Source organism: Furipterus horrens, unplaced genomic scaffold (assembly GCF_987537825.1).
Source record: "Furipterus horrens unplaced genomic scaffold, mFurHor1.1.pri manual_scaffold_4, whole genome shotgun sequence".
In the NCBI taxonomy this organism is placed as follows: domain Eukaryota; kingdom Metazoa; phylum Chordata; class Mammalia; order Chiroptera; family Furipteridae; genus Furipterus; species Furipterus horrens.
The window spans coordinates 167,950,986-167,971,914 of NW_028327174.1; the positions used below are offsets into that span (position 1 = coordinate 167,950,986).

At 41.3% G+C, this 20,929-nt stretch overlaps 1 protein-coding gene across 2 annotated transcripts in view; it reads right to left on the reverse strand.

The window, feature by feature from the left end:
- FRMD3 (FERM domain containing 3) overlaps window positions 1–20,929 on the reverse strand; it is a 285,052-nt gene that overhangs the window by 26,692 nt on the left and 237,431 nt on the right. The window lies entirely within an intron of this gene.

Here is a 20,929-nt window from a genome sequence, read left to right on the forward strand (position 1 = left end):
ACACTAAAATGACAACAAATTCATAACTATCAACAACTGAATCTAAAAAATAAAAACAAAATCCAACTAAGCAAACCAGAACAGGAACAAAATCATAGGTATGGGGATCATTTGGAGGGTTATCAGCTGGGAGAAGGAAGGGGTAGAAATGGGGAAATGGTGCAGGGATTAAGAAGTATAATTGGTTGGTACAAAATAGACAGGGGGAAGTTAAGAATAATATAGGAAAGGGTGAAGCCAAAGAACTTATATGCATGACCCATGGACATGAACTAAGGGGCAGTGGGATTGCTGGAGGAAGGGGGGAGGGTACTGGGCAAAGGGGAGCAAAGGCAAAAGAAATTGGGACAACATAATCAATAAAATATACTTAAAAAAAAGATCATACACTGTGATCACGTGGGATTTATTCCAGAAATGCAAGGCTGGTACAATATCACAAATCGGTAAGTGTGATACACCACATAAACAAAATGAAAGATAAAAACCACATGATCATAATCAATAGATGCAGAAAAGGCATTTGATACAAAATCCAGCACCCAGTTATGACTAAAAACTCTCAGAAAAGTGGTAATAGAGAGAATATACCTAAATGTAATAAAGGCCATATATGACAAACCTAATGCCAACATCACACTCAATGGTCCAAAGTTACAAGCACTACCCTTAAGATTGGACAGAAGATAGGCATGTCTACTTTCACCTCTCTTATTCAACATAGTACTGGAAGTCCTAGCCACAGCAATCAGACAAGAAGAAATAAAAGGCATCTCAATTGGAAAAGGAATAAAACTGTCTTTATTTGTGGATGACATGATACTATACATAGAGAACCCCGAAGATTCCACCAAGAAACTACTGGAACTGATAAATGAATTCAGTAAAGTAGCAAGATACAAAATTAATATCCAGAACCAGTTGCATTTTTATACACCAATAATGAAATATCAGAAAGGGAAGTTAAGAAAACAATCCCATTCACAATTGCTTCCAAAAGAATAAAATATCTAGGAATAAATTAAACCAAGAATGTAAAGGCACTGAAGAAAGAAAATGAAGAAGATACAAATATATAGAAGCATATACCGAGTTCATGGATATGAAGAATTAACACCATTACAATGTCCATCTTATCCAAAGCAATCTATATATTCAATGCAATTCCTATCAAGATACCAATGACATTTCACAAAACTGGAACAGATATTTCAAAAAATTATGTGGAACCACAAAAGATCCTGAATATCCACAGCAATCTTGAGAAAGAAGAATAAAGTTGGAGGAGTCATGTTACCCAGTATCAAACAATACTATAAGGCCATAGTAATCAAAATAGCTGCGTACTGGTACAAAAACAGACACACAGACCAATGGAACAGGATAGAGCCCAGAAATAAACCCATACCATTATAGTCAATTAACATTTGACAAAGGAGGTAAAAACATAGAATAGGCTATGGATAGTTTATTCAATAAATGGTGTTAGGAATATTGGACAGATGTGTGCAAAAAAATGAAAATGGGCAAGCTTCTTATGCTACACACAAGAATAAATTCAAAATGGATTAAAGACTTAAATGTTAGACTCAAAACCATAAAAATCCTAGAGGAAAACATAGGCAGTAAGATCTCAGAGATTGCTCATAGCAATAAATTTTTTCTAATGTATCTCCTCAGGCAAGGGAAATATAAGGAAAAATAAACACATGGGATTACATCAAAATAAAACTTTTTGCACAGCCAAGGAAACTATCAACAAAAGGAAAAGACAATCCACTGAATGGGTGAACATATTCACCGATACATATGATTAGGGGTTAACACAAAATTTATAAAGAATTTCTAAAACTCAGCACCAAAAAAATCCAATTAAAACCTGGGCAAAGGACCTGAATAGACTCTTCTCCAAAGAGGACATAGAAATGGACAACAGACATATGAAAAGATGCTCAACATCACTAATCATCAGAGAGATGCAAATTAAAACAACAATGAGATATCACCTCATGCCTGTCAGAATGGCTATCATCAATAAATCAATGAACAACAAGTGCTGCTGAGGATGTGGAGAAAGGGGAACCCTTCTGCACTGTTGGTGGCAATGCAGATTGGTACAGCCACTGTGGAAAACACTATGGAGTTTCCTCAAAAAATTAAAAATGGATCTGCCTTTTGACCCAGTGATTCCACTTCTAGGACTTTATCTAAAGAAATCCAAAACACTAATTTGAAGGAATATACACACACCCATGTTCATTGCAGCATTATTTGCAATTGCCAAGATTTGGAAGCAGCCCAAGTGTCCATCAGTAGATGAGTAGATAAAACAGCTATGGTACATTTATAGAATGAAATACTACTTGGCCATAAAAAAAGAAAAAAATTTACCCTTTGTGACAGCATGGATGGACCTGGAGAGCATTATGCTAAGTGAAATAAAGCAGTCAGAGAAAGACAAGTACCTTATGATTTCACTCATATGTGGAATCTAATGAACAAACTGAACTAACATGAAAAATAGAGACTGACTCATAGATAGCAGGCTGAATGGTGGTGAGTTGCAGGACTGAACAAAAAAAGAAAAAAAACTCGTGGATATGGACAATGGTGTGATTGCAGGGGGTGTGTGGCTGGAGGTGGAAGAGGATATATGGGTGATAAATGGTGATGGAAAATAATATAACAAAATAAGAAAAAATCTAATGATACATAAATTGCCTGGTACTAGGATTAGCAAAAATAAGCAATTAATACATTAAAATTAATAATAATAAAAAATAGGAAATACCAATTTCCAATAATTTGGTGATTAAATTTACTGTATCTCTGTACTACATAATATTATTCATTTTTAAAAGAATATAGAGAAATATGTATTGATATGTAAAGTACTCCAATCAAATGATATAGAGTGAAAAAATAAAATGTGAAATAATGCAGAACAATCCCATTCATGTAAGAAAAAAAAAACTGTATCCTACATGTCTGTATACAATACATAGATTGGCTATTGGAAGTATTAGCATCAAGGAAAATGTTCTATATATTTATACTTTTAAAAATCTTTTACAAGAATATATCATCTATTACCTATGTCATTATACAAATACAATTTCATTTCAATTCATCCACATGTGAGCATGAGGTATGGCCAATTCCAGACATTTCCCAGGATTTCTTTTTATTTTCATCATTTGAAAACCCCATACACATATATACCAGCACCTTCTTTCCTGCTGTAAGCTCTGATTTTCAGAATTTCTATTTTAATTCCTATTTCCCCTAGCATCTCAAAATAACACAAACTATGGTATTTTCAATGAAAAGGAATTGGCAGAACATTAATTTGATTCCAATTCTTTTATAGATATTGTATTTCAGGAAAACTCTGCTGTGGACATAAAGGGGGGTTCTGCTTCATCCAGGCAAGCATACTTGAAGATTTTACCCTTGTAACCATGAAAGGGGGTTGGGAGGAGTATGTTTTGATCATCCAATCTGCTTTCTCAGTCATTCCTGAGCACTGGGGAACGGACACACTGCCACTGCCTCTTTCCTAAGCCAGCTGGTGCCTAGAGTATAACTTATTAGCCTTTATGACTTTGTACCATTTTCACTTAAGGGAGTCAGGATTCCCATTTCAGACCCTCCCATTTCTCTTGGCACCGATTTTCTCACTCTCTTTCCTGCCTGTCTCTATTTTTCTCCCTCCTTCTCTCTTGCCCATCATTATCAAAAAAATTCTGACACTAGGTTCTCTGGCTTCTCGCCCAGCCGCCAGCAGCCAGCAGGAAGCTGGAAGCCCACACCCTTCTCCAGTCACAGAACGGCAGCCCAAGGCACGGCACCTACCCGTGTTTCTAGCTGTGATCTTGGAGCCGTGTCTCAGCAGACGGACAAACACATCACTGCTGCAGTGGTTCACCATGTTCAAGCGGAGGCCCCTGCGAGTCTGGATCTTGACCAAGCATTTTGCCATGCTGTCCCTTCCTATCCCCAGTCACCTCTGCCTGTCACGGCCCGGGCAGCTACCACCAGCCATGTGGTTTTGACCTTTCACTAACTGTCCATTCTGTTTTAAATGACCTAGGCAGGGCCCACTGAATGAATCAAATGTCAGTTCGTAATGCGGCCAACAGAAATAACTCAGGAGGGATCAGCATAGGACGGAAAGAGGGAGGGGGAAAGCTATTTTTAAACTCTCCACTCCTAACAAACAATGAAATATTATGCATCATCCTTACCCCAGCCGTTTCTAAGCCATCTAAACCAGAGGACCCCACCCCAATGCCTTACAGTGCTCCAAGAATGGACAGCCCCAGATTAAAAAAAAAAAAAAAAACTCTAGGCAACTCCACAAAGGAGAAACAACTGACTTGATTTCCTTTAAACAAATATTTACAGAGCCTTTATTATGTTCTAGAGTAGTGCTGTCCAATAAAAATATAATGCAATTCATTTTTCAAAAGTATTTTAAAACAAATATATTGTTTCCAATAATGTGTTTCATTAGAAGCCAAGATGTCTAAAATACTATTTCACAATGTAACAATATAAACATTAATAGTTAAGGGTTTTTTTTGATTTTTTGTTTTGTTACTAAGTCTTTGAAATCGGTGTGCATTTGCACGCTTGTGGCGTACATCGATTCGGACCAGCCACAGCTCAAGTGCTCAGGAGCCACGTGGGGCTGCCGTATGGGGCAGCACAGCTCCAGACAAAGTGCTCAGTTCCTCACAGCACAACCTCCATCCCCACAATGATGCTAATATTTTAGTCATTTTATAGAGAAGGAAACACCACCTTAGAGTACTTGACCTGGCCAAATTCATAGTAAATATGCAGCAAAGCCATGATTTGAACCTAGGCACCCAATTAACATTGGCTGACTGAAAAAAACGGTCCTGAATGAGAGCTGTTAGTTGCCCCCACTTCTAACCAAATGTGTTTTAAATGCAGAATCCAAACGTTACATCTAACTCTCAGTGCTTTGGAAGTCACACACTTGTATATCTGAGGCATAAAATGTGCTTGCATCCCATTGTACGTGCTCAGGATGCAAACTGTTTTCAACTTTTTAGAACATGCTATATTTGAAAAAAATTTCAACTGATTAATAACTGTGACCTACAGACTATCTTGTTATAGTCCTTTACTGGTATTTTTTTTCACTCATTTTTAGAAGAAAAGAAAATTTCTTACACAATTTCATTATGTATGCAGGCACTTTTCTTCTTTAAATAGCTACTGCAGCCAAAAGATAATTTTCTAATAAAAATATCCTTTCTTTTTTAATGACAAAACAAAGTATTCAGGGAAGTCAGCTGAAATTCTTCATTCTTGTACTTCACTATGGGAATATAAGCTAATTTAGCACTTCTGGAAAGTTTAGCAAAATATATTGAGTTTTATATGCGTGATATTCTTTAACTCAGAAATTTCACTTCTAGTAATTTATCCTAAGGAAATAATTAGAAACATCGACAAAAAATTTTGGACAAATATGTCCATCAGAGTATCCTTTAATATAGAAAAAAAAAAAAAAAAAGTCCATCTAATTTTCCAATGGAAAATGATTAAATACATGTGATGGAATATTGTACATCTATTAAAATTTATGTTTTGTAGTTTAATGATGTGAGGAAAAGCTTGAACTATATTGATAAGTTTTTTAAAAAGCAGTTTATATAAGCAATATGACCTCAAGTATATAAAAATGTATACTACAGACCACACTATAAATCTTGAAAGGGGAGAAGGGTGGCAACCAGCTGTGCACTGAGAACTGACCTCACCGGGGGCTCCCACTCCCCTCAACAGGTTGTCAATTCCAGATATAGTATGGCCATTCCTACTCTCACGAGGACTGGTCAATATCCAAACCTGAAACTTGGAAGGAAAACACCCCTAAAAATTCACAACACCTTCAACCCTTTGCAAGTCCCTTTGTGATCTAATTTTGAGCAGAATCCCTATATTAACCAGATATGCTACACAGAGTTGGGGCCCTGGGATAGCACCTAGGAGGCCTTCCCTTACTAATTACCAACAGTGGTTCTTGAAGAACTACTGAAAATCTCTAGGATGCTTAAGAACAAATAAGAAAATCCTTGTTCTAGATGAATCAATGGTTGGCAGTAGTACAGATGAAGAATTTCAAAGACTGACGTGAGCTCATCTGCATGGCAATAGGCCCCGGCTCAGGCAATGAGAAAATCTCCCTCTGCCTGTTGGATAAGTCCCTATGTTTAGCATTATGTTGAAACAACATGTTGTCTGATAGCCCACTCTAAACAAACAGACCAGCCAAAAAAAAAAAAAAAACAGAAAGCAAGTAAAAAACATGAAACAAAACCACAACTATACTTTATTTCCATTCTTTTCTACCAAAAGATTTACTCTCCATTAACTCTCCAGCTTAAAATCTCACCAGTTTTAAAATGTCCCCTTCTTTCATTTTACTAACCACAACTAACTGTAATATTTTGGATTTCATACATTTTTAATTTTTCCCTCTCTTGAAATTGTTCTCACTCCTTATGCTACTTTTCACAGATCCTAAGTAGGTAAATCCACCCTGTTTCTTCTGGTGGCCTTCCACTTTTGTTTCAAGAAAGAGGAAACCTGTCAGGACCAGCCATTTCCCTCTGCCTTGCCCTACTCTGCTCAAAGGTATGGCTGCATTTCAAAAGGAGAGCAAAGAGGAGCAGGGATGTTCACGGAGCCAAAGCAAAGATTCTGTGAGATACTGCACAGCGAGGATCATTCTTGTTCGAGGCTCTGTGCTCAAAAGAACCATGTCAACAACACAACATTCAGATGCCCTTGAATACCCTTCCTGTTAGATTCATCTGTTTGGAGAATCAGGAGTGCTTGTCTGAGCAGTGACAAGAGGCTAAAGAAAGCAGAGAATGTGTGAAGAAAGGAATCAGTTTTCCATAATGAGATGCCAGAAACACTGATAAATCAAACAAGGGAAAGAGGAGAAGAGAGTTCAATGAGAAATGCTGTTCGCAGGCCTGAATTCCATGTCCACATCTGTGACAAACTTCCTGAAACAGGTTTGGGGAAAGCCACAAGCTGGCCTCTGCTTTGTGGGAAACTTGGAGCCACTGGACAACTTGGAGCCCTGGTACAATTGTAAAATGGAGACAATACTCCTCTCATGGTGGTTTTGACAAGGAAAGGAGATCATGCATATCAACTGCCTTTTGTAGTGTGGGCTCCTACTCAGTGAACTAGAACTTACTAAGCAGTTGTACAAAGCGAGGTTTAGAGTATAAGCTCTCTTCTCCTCCTGGCTGTGGTGTTTATTATCACCGAGTCTCAGTTTCCACGCCTATAATATAAACATAGCAAAGGCAGTGCTCATTCATTTTTTTTCCAATGCATGCTCATTCCATTTTCTCCTTTTACTATTTACGTGGAAGATAGTGAGGGTTTTAAACAGTCTGGATTCCCTTTCTTCTGTCAACCGTCTGTCTCTAACATTTCTAGTTACTTCTCCCCAAACAATAGGAAAGCAGTATTGCTGATTGTTAACTTTGCCTGACTAGCCCTGTAACTGTGGGAAAGTTACATAAGCTCAGTGAAATGCAGTTTTCTGTCTGTAAAACAGGAATGATATTGGCTGATATGTAGTATGCAGTTAATAAATGCTAGCTATTTTAATCTAAAAATATCATGTACTTTAGTAGCTATTTTGATAGCTAATATTTAATAGGTGTAGTGGATTCGGCCATTAAAATAGTTTTAAGAGATTCAATGAAATTTTAGCTAACTGATAACTCCAATTAGAGATAAAAAATTATAACATACAATAGCCAAATGGTGGAAATAGCCTAAGTGCCCATCAGCAAATGAGTGGATAAAAAAACTGTGATACACAATGGAATACTACGCAGGAGAAAGAAAGAAGGAATTCCTACCCTTCGCGACAGCTTGGATGGAACTAGAGAGTATTATGCTAAGTGAAATAAGCCAGGCAGCGAAAGACAAATATCATATGATCTCACCTATAAGTGGAACCTAATGAGCAAAACAAACAAGCAAAATAGAACCAGACACATGGAAATAAGAAACAAACAGACAGCCACCAGTGGGGAGGAGGGAGGTGAATAATGGGGGGAAAGAAGGGGAAGGGTCTAGTCCAGGAACAAGTATAAAGGACCCATGGGCATGAACAACAGGACAGGGATTGACTGTGGGAGTGGGGGAGGCGGTGGGGAGGGCAGGGGAGAGCAATGGGGGAAAAATTGGGACAACTGTAATTGAACAATAAAATATTTTTTAATAAAAGTTATTACATGAATACTTGATCATTAATTTCATATAAATATTTAATAATATACTTGTGATATGATGAGTATATTCTTAGGTGTATAGTAAGGAGAAACAGAAGCAGTTTTCAACACTACTAAGTGACAGGACCGGATCAGACAACCAGATAGTCAGTCATCCATATAATTCAATTTCCTCATTTGTAAAGTGAGGCAACAATATCTGTCCTATCCATTTAAAAGAAATGATCATGAGGCTCAAATTATGATAAAAAAAAAACTCTGAAATGTGTAGGATGCTTTGGCATATTGGATACTCTTCCTGTTATTATCCCCTTATCAGATGAAGCATTCACTGAGTGTTTCCTGCTGTGACATGAGAACCCTGCTAGGTGGGGCCGGCATCACCATGTAGCGGTGGGAGGAAGGCCAACAGAAACCCTCTGGAGAATTACAGTAGCAGACGGAATAGAATTCAAACAGCGCAGCTGGCCTCTCCTCACCACCCCTGTGGGGAAAGAGAATACACTTCACAGGAACTGCCACAGAGCATTTTGGCATAAGGACGTGCCCATCTGTATTCCTGATAGTCCCATACACTGATAAGTGTGACATCTCTAAATAGGCAGCTGATGTGAGCCATGCCAGGGAGAGGGGGGCAGAGTCTGGCAGGGACCTCTCTGTCTGCTCAGGCTGCTGGGGATTATTTCTAAACAGGCAGAAAAACCAAGACACAGAATGTCAGGGAAGACAATCAGACACTGCTGTGCTCTCGCGTCCTGCCTCCCTGTCACCTGTCCCTGGCTCTTTTTGTCCCAACTTTTCAGTGTCAACATCTGTGAAAACAAATTTTAGGTGGTGGTGATGATTTTAAAAGCACTAAGATGCACAGTGTAAGGAAGTTGAGCACTACCAATAGTTAGAAAGTAGATGAAGGAGGTCCCAACAGTCCCTCAAAATGCAACACCCCAGAGAAAACTGCTGTTGACATTTATATTTCTTACCAGACATGCAGAAGCTTTAAGTGGGGTGCAAACATACTTAAAATATTCATAGGGTTGTGAGGCCTAAAGAAGCCAATAACTGAGTATGAAATTGTAATGTTGTGTTGCTCCATATATCCTTGATGCCCTGACATGAACACTTAAAAAACTGAATTTTGTCTTTAGGGTCTGACTTTCTGAGTGCCTTTTGCCAAATTCTGAGCAAGGCTCAGTTTGCCCGTACTCTCCACCTCCCCGCCCTCCCTCACAGAGCGCTCACAACAGGCTTCTCTAGAAGATGCTCCATGAGGAATCCAGAGAGCCACCTGCAAACTGAATGACAGTCTCTCTCCAAACACCAGTGAGGAACAATCTTTATTGTTTTCCAATCACGGTAAGACAATTTGAAATATTAATCAATGGGCTTCTCCCTCCACCCACACTCACAAAATTCCTCAACATTAATTTCATAAGCCATTACTCCAAGACAGAAAGACGTCCCTCACCTGCAGCCTGGACAAAAGAATCCATACTCTTGAGTAAAAGGAGAATTGGAGGAGCCAAAGGAGAGAAGGGGGTGATATAAGGGACCCCAGCCTCCAAGAATCAAGTACCATCCACTGACAGCACCAACAAGCCTCACAGACTGTGCAGCAATATAACTGTCCATCCCCTCTCTGACTTATCTACTGTAAGAGACACCCTTAGTCACTGACCCAAGGCATTCTCAAAACCCTGTAAATAAAGGCAGGACTTGAATACCCACAGTTACCCTCACTGTAAGAGTGGCAGTATTTACCATGAAGGAAAACCTTCCATAGCTGTCTACCGATGAACCAGCTGAAAGTCTCCCTACAGAGTTTGGACAGGGATGAGGAATTTCACAGTGATAATGCACTCTTCAGAAACATGAATGAGGAATTACCTGGGAGTAAAATTAAACCATCTTCCTGACTAAGGCTACCTATAAAAGCAAAGTATTTTTTCTCTATCCTGGTTGAACCTAGAACTTAAAAATTTCCTGATGTTACATGACTTAGACACACCAAGGCAGTCTATTGAGAGTGCAGTTTCTCTCGAATGCCAGGACGGCTGCCCAGAAGTTCCTCTGAAAGAAGAAATGGGTGACAACACTGTCCTTACTGGCTCCAACTGGAAGAGCCTCTTTTGGTCTGTGGTTAGTATTCTCAGCCAATACTCTATTTCTCTCTGTGCGGGATGAATTTGTTTTCTCCATCACTTCTGCTTTACTGTTTCACTCCCTCCAGGCATATCACCATGACAAAGAAACCATTTTTCTCTGACTGAAGAAAATTAAATTGTGCTGCATTAATAAATGGAGCTCTAATTTTTCTCCATATTTCCCAACAGTTTTGCAGATGGCTTTAATAAATGGCATCACCCTGGGCAGTGTGGCTAAGTTGGTTGGAGCATCATTCCATAGAGTGAAAGGCCACAGGTTTGGTTCCCGGTCAGGACACATCCAGGTTGCAGGTTTGATCCCCAGTTGGAGTACATATGAAAAGGCAACCAATCACCAATCAATGTTTCTTTCACGTCAATGTTTCCATCTCCCTCCCTCTCCTTCTCCCCACCTCTCTCCCTCTCTAAAAGCAATGAAAAAACTGTCTCCAGGTGAGGATAAAAAAGAAACAGGGCATCTGTGTCTCACTTGGGAAAAAGTTAGACTCTTCTAGAACTGTGTGGGCTCCTTATGTTGCTGCTACGTAATCAAGAAGTGAGAGGTAGCAGGACCCAAACCTTCCACCCAAGGGCCCTTCTTGCTTGCATTTTAGTCATATGATTAATAAAAGAAACATAAGAGGCCAATAAATGCAAGAACAATGCCCCCAATGACTGACGCACACAGATTTAAGAGGGAAGCAGTAAGAAGTGGTCTGGGAGTGGACAGGGGGCAAAGCAGGCAGAGCCTCATGGGCCAGAGTGAGGAGCTTAGGTGCTTATCATAATGTGATCTGAGTTTATACTTATGAAAAATCACCTGGCTGCTGTGTGGGAAATATGGATGAGGGGAGAGGGCTTAGAGTAGAAGCAGAGATACTGTTATCTCCTTAAGGAGATACCAATAGCACCCAGGAGACAGAGCAGAGTGGCTGCAGTCGCGGTACTGCCATGACAATGAGTCTGGGAAACAGAGCACAGCCCCAGGAGCCCCAAGGCAGGACAGGATGTCCATGCAGGCTGTCAGTCAGCAAAGCAGGGCAAGATCCCAGGCACTGGGTAGGGGTCAGGGGCCTGGCCTGGCCCCAGGGAGAAGGGCCAGCCGGCAAGGTCCTGGGAGTGTAGAGTACCAGGGTCACCACCAAGGCAGACACTCAGGAAAGTGAGCAAGACTGGCATGAGGACCAGGGAAGACAGGACAGAGCAAGAGAGCACGCAGGACTAGGAGCCTGAGCCAGAGGGCTGGGCTTCAGCTTGGTTCCCTCCCAGGTAAGGGAAGGGCTGGTTCTAGAGCTGGAAATGGGGCTGAGCCTGTATTTAAAGGCCAAATTGTGCAGCTGGCAGAGGGCATCAGGCAGGGACTATCAGCCCATCGATCATAAGGGATGCTCAGTATTTTAAAATGCACATACTTTCTTTAACAGCAATATCCAGTCTATGTTCAGATTATCAGGCAGGTCATCCTAAAAACCCTATTTACTTCTCTTTCAGCCAAAGCAACTGCCCATTTTGACATTTCCTATGCTTTAGCGGAGATCTGGGGTTTTAAAAAGTTCCAAATTGGACTTGACTTCTAAGAGAAGATGTTAGGATGTGAGAGCTCTTTCAAGTGGGGGCAAACAGTCATTTTATATTCCCTTTTGTGATAGTGGAAATTAATTTTCAGTTATGGTAGATATTTGCAACTCACAAAAATAAGGGAAAAAAATTAACCCTGGTTTTATAGATCACTGTGACACATGCTTACTGTTTCATTAACCACATTTAAAAAGATAATGCTACCCTGGCTGTGTGGCTCAGTTGTTTGGAGTGCCATCCCATGCACCAAAAGACTGTGGGTTCAATCCCCAGTCAGGGCACATACCTAGGCTGTGGTTCCATTCCTGGTCGGGGTGCATATGAGAGGCAACTGATCGATGTTTCTCTGTCACATGAATGTTTCTCTCTCTCCCCCTCACTCTCTCTCTAAAATCGATAAATATATCCTGGAGTGAGGATTTAAAAAAAAAAAAAAAAGATGTCTATAGCTTTTGTTTTTCAAAGTACTGATGAAAAGCACATATTTAAGAGCAGCAGCAATTTGGGGGAAGAATTATTAAAGAACAGTCAGAGTGGGGTGGAAACTTAGAAATCATCTCATCTTGTTTTGTGAAAGAGAAAATAAGATCCAGGCAATCTCAGTGTCCAGCATGTTCCAGATAAAACATAAATGTTTATCAGGTGAGTGAATGAATGAAAGAATGAATGAAGCCCTCATACTCAGTCCAATACTCCTCGCACCACCAGAGAATCCCCAGTAAGGTGGTGTTGTGTGCCAACTCAGAAGGTGGAGTCCAGCACCCATGTAAACTGGGGACTCAGGGCCACCGCAAAACACTTCAGGGAGAGTGACACAGCACCTACCAAACAGCCTGGCAAATCCCAGACTGTGCTTCGATGACTCATTCCAGCTTACCAGTGTGAAAGACCAAAAGCATGTCAAATGGGGTGTCACCGTTGTAACTAGAGCAGGTAGATCTCACGTCTATTTTAGGAATCTGGAGTTTTGGCATGAACAGGGATGTCTTTAGAGTTTCAAAACACGCCCCACCTTTTCTTCTGTGTCAGGTCCTCCGTAAGATTCAGAGCAGTTTATCCAAAAAATTTGTGTGCGGGGGGGCGGGGGGGGGGACATGGAGGGGAGGAGTTTGCTCATACTTAGGGATAAATGCATATTATTTATAAATTAGATACATGTGCAGTTGTCTTCATATACAGGGGTGGGCAAAACTGGGTTTACAGTTGCGAGTATGTGAAACAAGTTATTCTTGTAGTCTTACTAATTATTATATTATTTGTTTATATTACAACTATAAACCTACTTTTGCCTGCCCTTGTATTGTGCCCATTATAAAACCTACACAACAGGTATTTTATGAGGGGATTCAAGTAAAATACTAAGAGAAGTCTGAACAGTTTCTTCCTCCACCCCAGTGGGATATTATATAAACCCACCAAGTGCACGCCTCACCCTGGAAGCCATGGCTCTGGGGCCTTTAACTGACCGTCAGCTAAACCAAGCAGGAGGCTGCACCCCTTTGTAGAGGGCATCAGATGTGCACCCCTGTGACAGCCCCAACATCCAGCCTGTGCCGACTGGCAGAGCCTCTGTTCTGAACCCTGCCTGTCCTGCCACCGACCTGCAGTATGTGCGTACCCGAGAGTGGAAGTAACACACACTGCCCTACACGGCCTTCCACGTCATTGGCAGTGTGTCTTAAGAACAGGGAAGGAAAGAGGGGCTGTGAGGTTCTGCCTCACTTTAAGCCTGGGTATCACAAAGAACATTTACTTAACACTCACTCCCAACCCACTAAAAAAGACACTAGAAAACACAACCCCATGCTGACTGTGGCACACATCTAAAATTCAGAACATTCTAGCTTCTGCTTTCTAATGACAATGGCTTAGTAATCCTTTCACTTTTCCTCTCCCGAGGTTTCTCAGGGATGTGGTGGGAGTGTTGACTTGTCTAAGTGACAAACACAATGTCTTCTCCACCGCAGACCACACTCTGGCTGTCACAGCTGCTCTGTTTACGCTCTCCCCTGGCTCCCATCCCAACCCTCAAGGACTGTGACCGATTACTTCACGAGACATTTGACTGGCATTTTTTTTCACCCCAGCCATATCCTTTAAAGCAATTAACTACTAACACTGACATGCAGCAGCGAAGTGCTAACCTGAGCAGGAGCGGTGATTTGGGACGTGCCACACTGAATTGCTTTCACTAATAAGACAAAAGATCCGAAACACAGACTATAAGTAATTAGAACTAGGCCTGGAGTGAGCCATTTCTTATTTAATGGATTCAGCTTTAAAATCAGAACATGGTTCCCAGAGGGGAGCAAGGCTTCCTGTGTGAGATCAGTTTCCCTCTGTAGCTCTACCAGGAATTCTGTTTGGGGCAGGCACACTATGTCCACAGCCTTCTCACCACTGGTTCCCAGGTGAGGTGACACTTTCCAGCCTGTGGTAAGTCGCCGAGGATCCACTGGGTCCTGACCTGCTGTGACAGATGACCCAAGGCCCAAACACGGCCCAGAATACACAGAAGCTCTTCTCACTGAGTCACAGGGATTCTCTACATTTACAGGTCATTTTTTGAGAATTCATTTGATGTAGCTAAAAAATAAATGCAGTTTCTTAGGTACTGGTTCCATTTTAGTGAGAAGGAGGTGAACCACTTTAAATGTGTTTGTTGTCATCTGAGATACCTGGGCCAGGGGGTTGAGAACCAGGGCCTGGTCACAGCCCTGGTACTTACTCAGCTAGGTGACTTTGGGCAATTTGTGTCCCCCTGTGAGCTTTCTCATTTGTAGAATCCTGAGGCGTGTGCTCGATCAGAGATCAGCAAGCTTCCTCTATAAAGGCCCATATGGTAAATGTGTGGCTCTTCAGGCCAAGAGGTAAAGTCAAGGATATTATATAGGTACTTACATATAATCAATTAGAATGTAACCATTAGCTCTTGGGCCAGAAAAAAAAATCAGAGAGGTGGCGTTTCAGCCATGGGCCAAAGTCTACTGATTCCTGAGCTAGAACATCTGCATAATTCTCTCTAACCCTCCTCAAAACCTATGAATGGTATTCCTGTTCCCGAGTTCCCATTCTCATTGTAGAAAACCTGAAGCCATAGTCCTGGAATCTGACCCTGACATTGAACAAAAGAGTCAAAGAGTTTAGAGGTAGAAAGCCTTTGAGTGGTGCTCAAATCCAATTTCCTTGTTTTATAGAGGCAGAATATAAGGCTCCATAGAGTGGAGTGTCCTGTGTATGGTCACCTAGCTGCCTGGTGGAGGAGCTGAGACCAGAGTTCCCACATCCCCACTTGTCCAAGGTATAATTACAGAGACAGAGCAGTGATCTGAAGCTATGCTGTGTTTACACTGAGGAATACTCATTTCATAAAATGAACAATTGACGCCGATAGGCCAACTACAGAACTGAAATGACACACTGTTGGCATCTTACGATGTAAAATAAGAGTCCTTGCAGGATAAAATGCCTTTAAGTTGCATCAGGAACAAGGCATTTAGCTTCCTTACAGCAATCTTAATACTTAAAATTTCAAAGATCTCTTTCAAGTGATAAAACTTCTTATGAGTATTTAAGTTGTCAGTAAACACCAGAAACCAAATTTCAAAGATGATACAAACTCTAAAGAAGAGCACAGAAAGAGTGATAAGCTTTGAAGAGCTTACAGACATTACAAAAGGTGAGTTGGAGAGCTGCTGAGGCCTTTATTTCACACCCCTATTCCCAGTAGCTCTTGGAATCTCCTACCCTGGAGGAACTCCCACCCAGGCAGTTATCAATAGATATGATAATGAACTCTGAACTTTGACTCTACTAATCTGATACCACAGTTATAAGTTAAAATATAAGTTAAAATAGAGGGTAAATCTGAGCCATGGCCATGGAACTCCATAAAGGGAGAAAAGGGGAGGAATATTTTCATGTTAGATAAGCCCAGAGGAGACCAGAAGGTGCAGAGCGGGCAAAGGAATTCACAATCAGTGGAACCATAGCAGCCTTGGGCTGTTAGAGACTTCAGGGATGGGATTGGAGCAACTACGTAGAATGTGAAAGGCACTGCCTGGTATGATGTGGGAAGACTCTCACATGGGAAAATGCAGTTGGCCCCACAAGTCACCTGTTACGTGTTGGGCTGGAGGGTGGGTGAGATCAAGAATATGGCATGTGTGATGGAGGAGGACAATACTCATTTTATACGCTCAGAGTGCCTTCACAGGTTCACATATAGACTTCCTAGAATTTCAGTGATGCCACCTTAAGCTATTAGGGCCAAACACTGTAAACAATCCTTTAAACACCCCATTGCCCCTCCCACACACAGAGAGATCCACTTCTATGACACACACAAACGTTTTCAGGGACGGTGCTGAAGAGTGGCTTGGGAGACTTAGTTTTACCAACCCCCTTAATTTCCACCTCTTCTTTAATATACACATTTTCTCATATGTAAATGAGGGCTTCAAGCTACCCTCTCATGCTGTCATCCCCAAGACACTCCTTTGTAGAAATTCTTGTGTCTCCATTATGCCAGCAGGAAGGTGTCAAACATTTTCAACTCTTATTTAGTTTTGTCTACCAAGAGGAAGAATGCATGGTGTCCTGCCTGTTTAATTCTGCCAGCATACACCATTGTTCTGGTCAACAAAATTATCTTCAATGGGCATCAACAATTACCAACTACCAAATCTCACATGATAAATTTCATTCTCCTCTCCACCACAATTCAGCATTTTTCCATAATGAAAAATATACTCCACCAATAAAACATACAAACATTTTTGGTATCTACACTATGAAGAGCCAACTCCATTTTGCATGTAAATTTATCCAGATAAATGACTCATTAAAATGTAATTTTTACCCAGAACAATTCCCACTCTCAATGTTTTCTTCTCCTGAATCTTTCAAAAGCCATAAGTGGATGTTTTCAAACAGTTTGCCATTCTCGTCTAAAGTTGTCCACAGCACTAATCTACTCAGATCCTGTAACTGAGCAGCTTGGGGGGAGGGTGGGGCGGGTAACACTGAAAACTTTCCCGTTGCCTAGTGGTGCCTAGGAACTGATTTTGTTTTTTCTCTACTGAGACACAGGCAACTTCAGATCTAATCCTCCAGCTGTCGTACGGGTGAATGGGATCACACATTCTCCCAAAATGCCACTGGGCTGCTCTGGGCAATCATGCTCTGCCCAGCTGTCTTTGAGAAACTTGAAGTTCTGGGAAGAACAGAATAATTTTGTCAGACAAATGAGTGGTGGTCACCCTGGAGAATCGTGGTAGCAGCACAGATGCCACCACCATGTGACACTGGCATCAGGACCTTCCCATGACTTCACAGAGGTGAGGCCTCCAAGGGTCAGGGTAAGACATTCTGTCTTCTCTCAGCCTGATTTTTCTAAAAATTCCTCATCAGACAACTCCTTTAACAGGACTCACACTGCCAACTTTATCCTGTTTGTGGATCCAGTGACCAAAATGTGTGATTTCAAACTCCTCTAAACAAGAAGCTGAGCCACTGTGTAAGATAGGGAACAGAGACATCAGACACAAGAAGTGCTGTCTGCATCCCCTCCAGTCCGTGTCTGATGCTCAGTGAAGCAGTGCATGGTGCCTGCCTAAAACAAAATCAGTTCTGCCACTGACACCCTGTGTGACGCTGACTTAAACCTTCCTGGGTCTCAAGTGTCTCATCTTTAAAGAGGTTGAAGTCTTTTCACTCTCAAAGTCTGGGTGACTAGGGCAAACCCTGGACAGTAGTCCCAGGCCACATATCTGCCATGAAATCGGTGACCCCTTCCTGACAAGCCTGCAGTTAATTAGCTTGAATCCCCACCTCCTCCCTGGCCTGACTCTCACTGCCTCCGTTCAGCTCATGTATCTACTCTCGGGACGAGTGCAGTGGTTCCGTGGGGCCTCCGTGCCTCCAACCCAATGACTCAACCAGGGAGCAATTTTGTTACTCAGGGGACATCTGGCACTACCTGGAGATCTCTTTGGTTGCCAAGACTTGTGGGGTACTACTGGCATCTACTGGATCGAAGCTAGGGGGACTGATAAACATCGTACAATTCATGAGCCAGTCCCAACAAAGCATTATCCAGCTCAAAAGGTCAGCACTTCTGAGGTTGAAAAAATTGCTCCCGTCATACCCTCCTCACATCTGCCCTTTGCAACCACAAATGATACAAAACACAATTCCAATCAGGTCATTTCCATGCCTGAAGTCCTCCAGTGCCTCCCAACTGCCCTCGGGTTTAAAGTCCAAACTCTCCAGCAAGTCACGTGAGACCAGCAGGATCTGGCCAGTTCCTAACTTTCTGCCCCACCTCTCACTGTTTCCCTCACCCCACTTCCCCAAAGCCGCACAGGACACCGGTGCAGGCGGACCAGGCCCCACAGCTCCCTCTGCCTGTCAGTCTCATCCGCTCATGCCTCTGCCCACCAGTTTTATGTCAGACGTTCTAAGGACTAAAAGGGAACAAGACGCTCTCCAGGCAGCTTGAGGCACTGACACCTCATGAGGCGAGGCGTGCAGAAAAGTGAACACACAATTCAATTAGCAAAAGCAGAGCCTCTGTGATCCCACCGCCATCTCCCCGATGAGCTGTGAGGCTCCCAGGACGAGGGTGTCTTCATCTTCACAGGCCGCAACAACTTGCACATGCTAAGTATGCTTTACCAGTCGTATACCTTGTTTTGACATAGCTGTACCGAGGAATGAATGAATTCCTAGCCTTTCAAGTTGGCTCTTGCTCAGAAATAAAAAATACTAAAATATCAAAATCCAAGCATGAAGCAAAATTCATTATACTGTATGTACCCAGAAGCAGAGCCCACCCACAAAAGCAGAAACATTCTTGTTTAAAGCTGTATCATTCTCAGCCTCTCTTCTCTCCCTGCATCAGAAAAGTATAGATCTACAAAATAAGAACTTATCCCTATAGGATATCTAAATTTCATTACCTGACACTCAAAAGCAAGACACATGGAGCAGAATCAGACTGTCAAACAGTCACCTAGATATAATGCTTTCAAAGACACAGTGCTAGGTTCATTGTGGGAATCATAACTTTGAACTTCATGGTACCTAAGACGATTTTGCTGTCTTCTCTAGAGTGGGAAGTTCGATCTATCTACTGGACACTTAATAATACTGTCGTTTCTACTTTTCTTCCTTTTAAGTTGATTCTATGTTCTGGAGGTTATGATTTGCCTGAGCTTCAAAACCCACAAAGATGTCCCATGAAGGGATGGATCTTTTAGGAAAAAAAAAGGTTTATTAGACATTTATAAAGTTATTTTGGACTTTTTAAGAAAAAGACCTATCAGTTTTACTTCACAGCTGGTGAAAGAATTTAAGATTCTTCCTTAAGATTACTTAAAAAATGTAAAAAGCAGCTTATGGAGTCTACCATATGTCATAAAATTTTTGGATTTTTAATGCAAGTATTATAATGTACGTATCTCTTGTTCACAACACTGTCATGTTAAAAACATGTTGGCATTTAGCAGTGGAACTGCACTATAGAAAATGAAGCAAAGCGGAAATTTCTAACTGAATGGGGTGAAGGGTCCAGGAGGAAACTTGCCCAGTTCACCTTCAAATGCTGGGGCTCCTGGGGCAACAGTAGCCTGTTTTCCACATCTCCATGGTAACTGTTCAACCTGTCTGGTCTCCTAACTTTTATTCCCATCTAGGTTTCCATATTTGCCGACAAGGCACAGTCCCAGTCCCAAGCATGGGTTTTTCTTTCTCCCTTCCTCTTCTCCGTTCAACTTTCAGGGTAAAGATGATCTTTTGGAGACAGGACAGCCTGCTCTCTTGAAACTAACTGCCCAATATCCAGATTTTAAATTATGAGATCAAAATCACATAAAGTGAAGGAAAGGCATGTTATGTTTGTATTCAGGGTTCCAATGACTTTATTTTGAGTGAATTCTTTTTTCATTTATTTTGAAATTAATAGAAGTATGAGATTTACCTCACCAGGTATCTGCAGCAAACAAGTATGGTGAGATTCTTCCTGAAGTTCTTAAAAGCACATAAAATCGTGCTAAGCTAGTCAGTGAAAGACAAACACCACATGATCTCACTTATAAGTAGAATCTAATGAACAAAATAAACTAGTGAGCAAAATGGAACCAGAGGCGCAGAATCATAGAACAGACTGGCAGCTGTAAGAGGGGAGGTGGGGTGGGCGCTGATTGAAAGAAGATGGAGAGGTTAGTCAAAGAACACATAAGAAGGACCCATGGACATGAACAATGGTGTGGGAATTGACTATGGAAGTGGGAGGCAGGCTGGGGAGGTGAAGGAGGGGCAAATTGGGACAACTGTAATAGCATAAACAATTTTTTTAAAAAGCCTAGAAGCACATATATTATAGTCTTTAAAAATACAAGAACTTTGGGGTAAACTAGACTCTGCATATTTTAGCTTGTAGACAAGGACTTACGGAAAAGGGAATAAGAGGTTGGAGAAATACTAAAATAGAAAAGGGGATGACAGGTGTAGAGATACTGGTGGATAATTCTTTATAACTACGAATTTCATTGTGATTATAGTCAAAAACTTTACCGTCCAGTAGAACTTTCTGCAATGATGAAAATGTTCTGAGCTGTCCAGCTGGTAGCCATTAACCACATGTGACTATTGAACATTGGAAATCTAGCTCATGTGGCTAAGAAACAACATTTTTTATTTTAACTAATTTAAACTTAGTTTTAAATAGCCACACACTGCTAGTGGCTGCCACATCAGGCAGTGCAGGTCTAACATTATTGCGGCTTTAAGATGTAATTTTAGAGATGCTTTGTACCAGTGAACTCTCTCCAGGAGAAACTGATGGAACTCTCAATACAATGCAGTCTTCCTGCTGCAAACAGCTTATTTACTAAAAACACA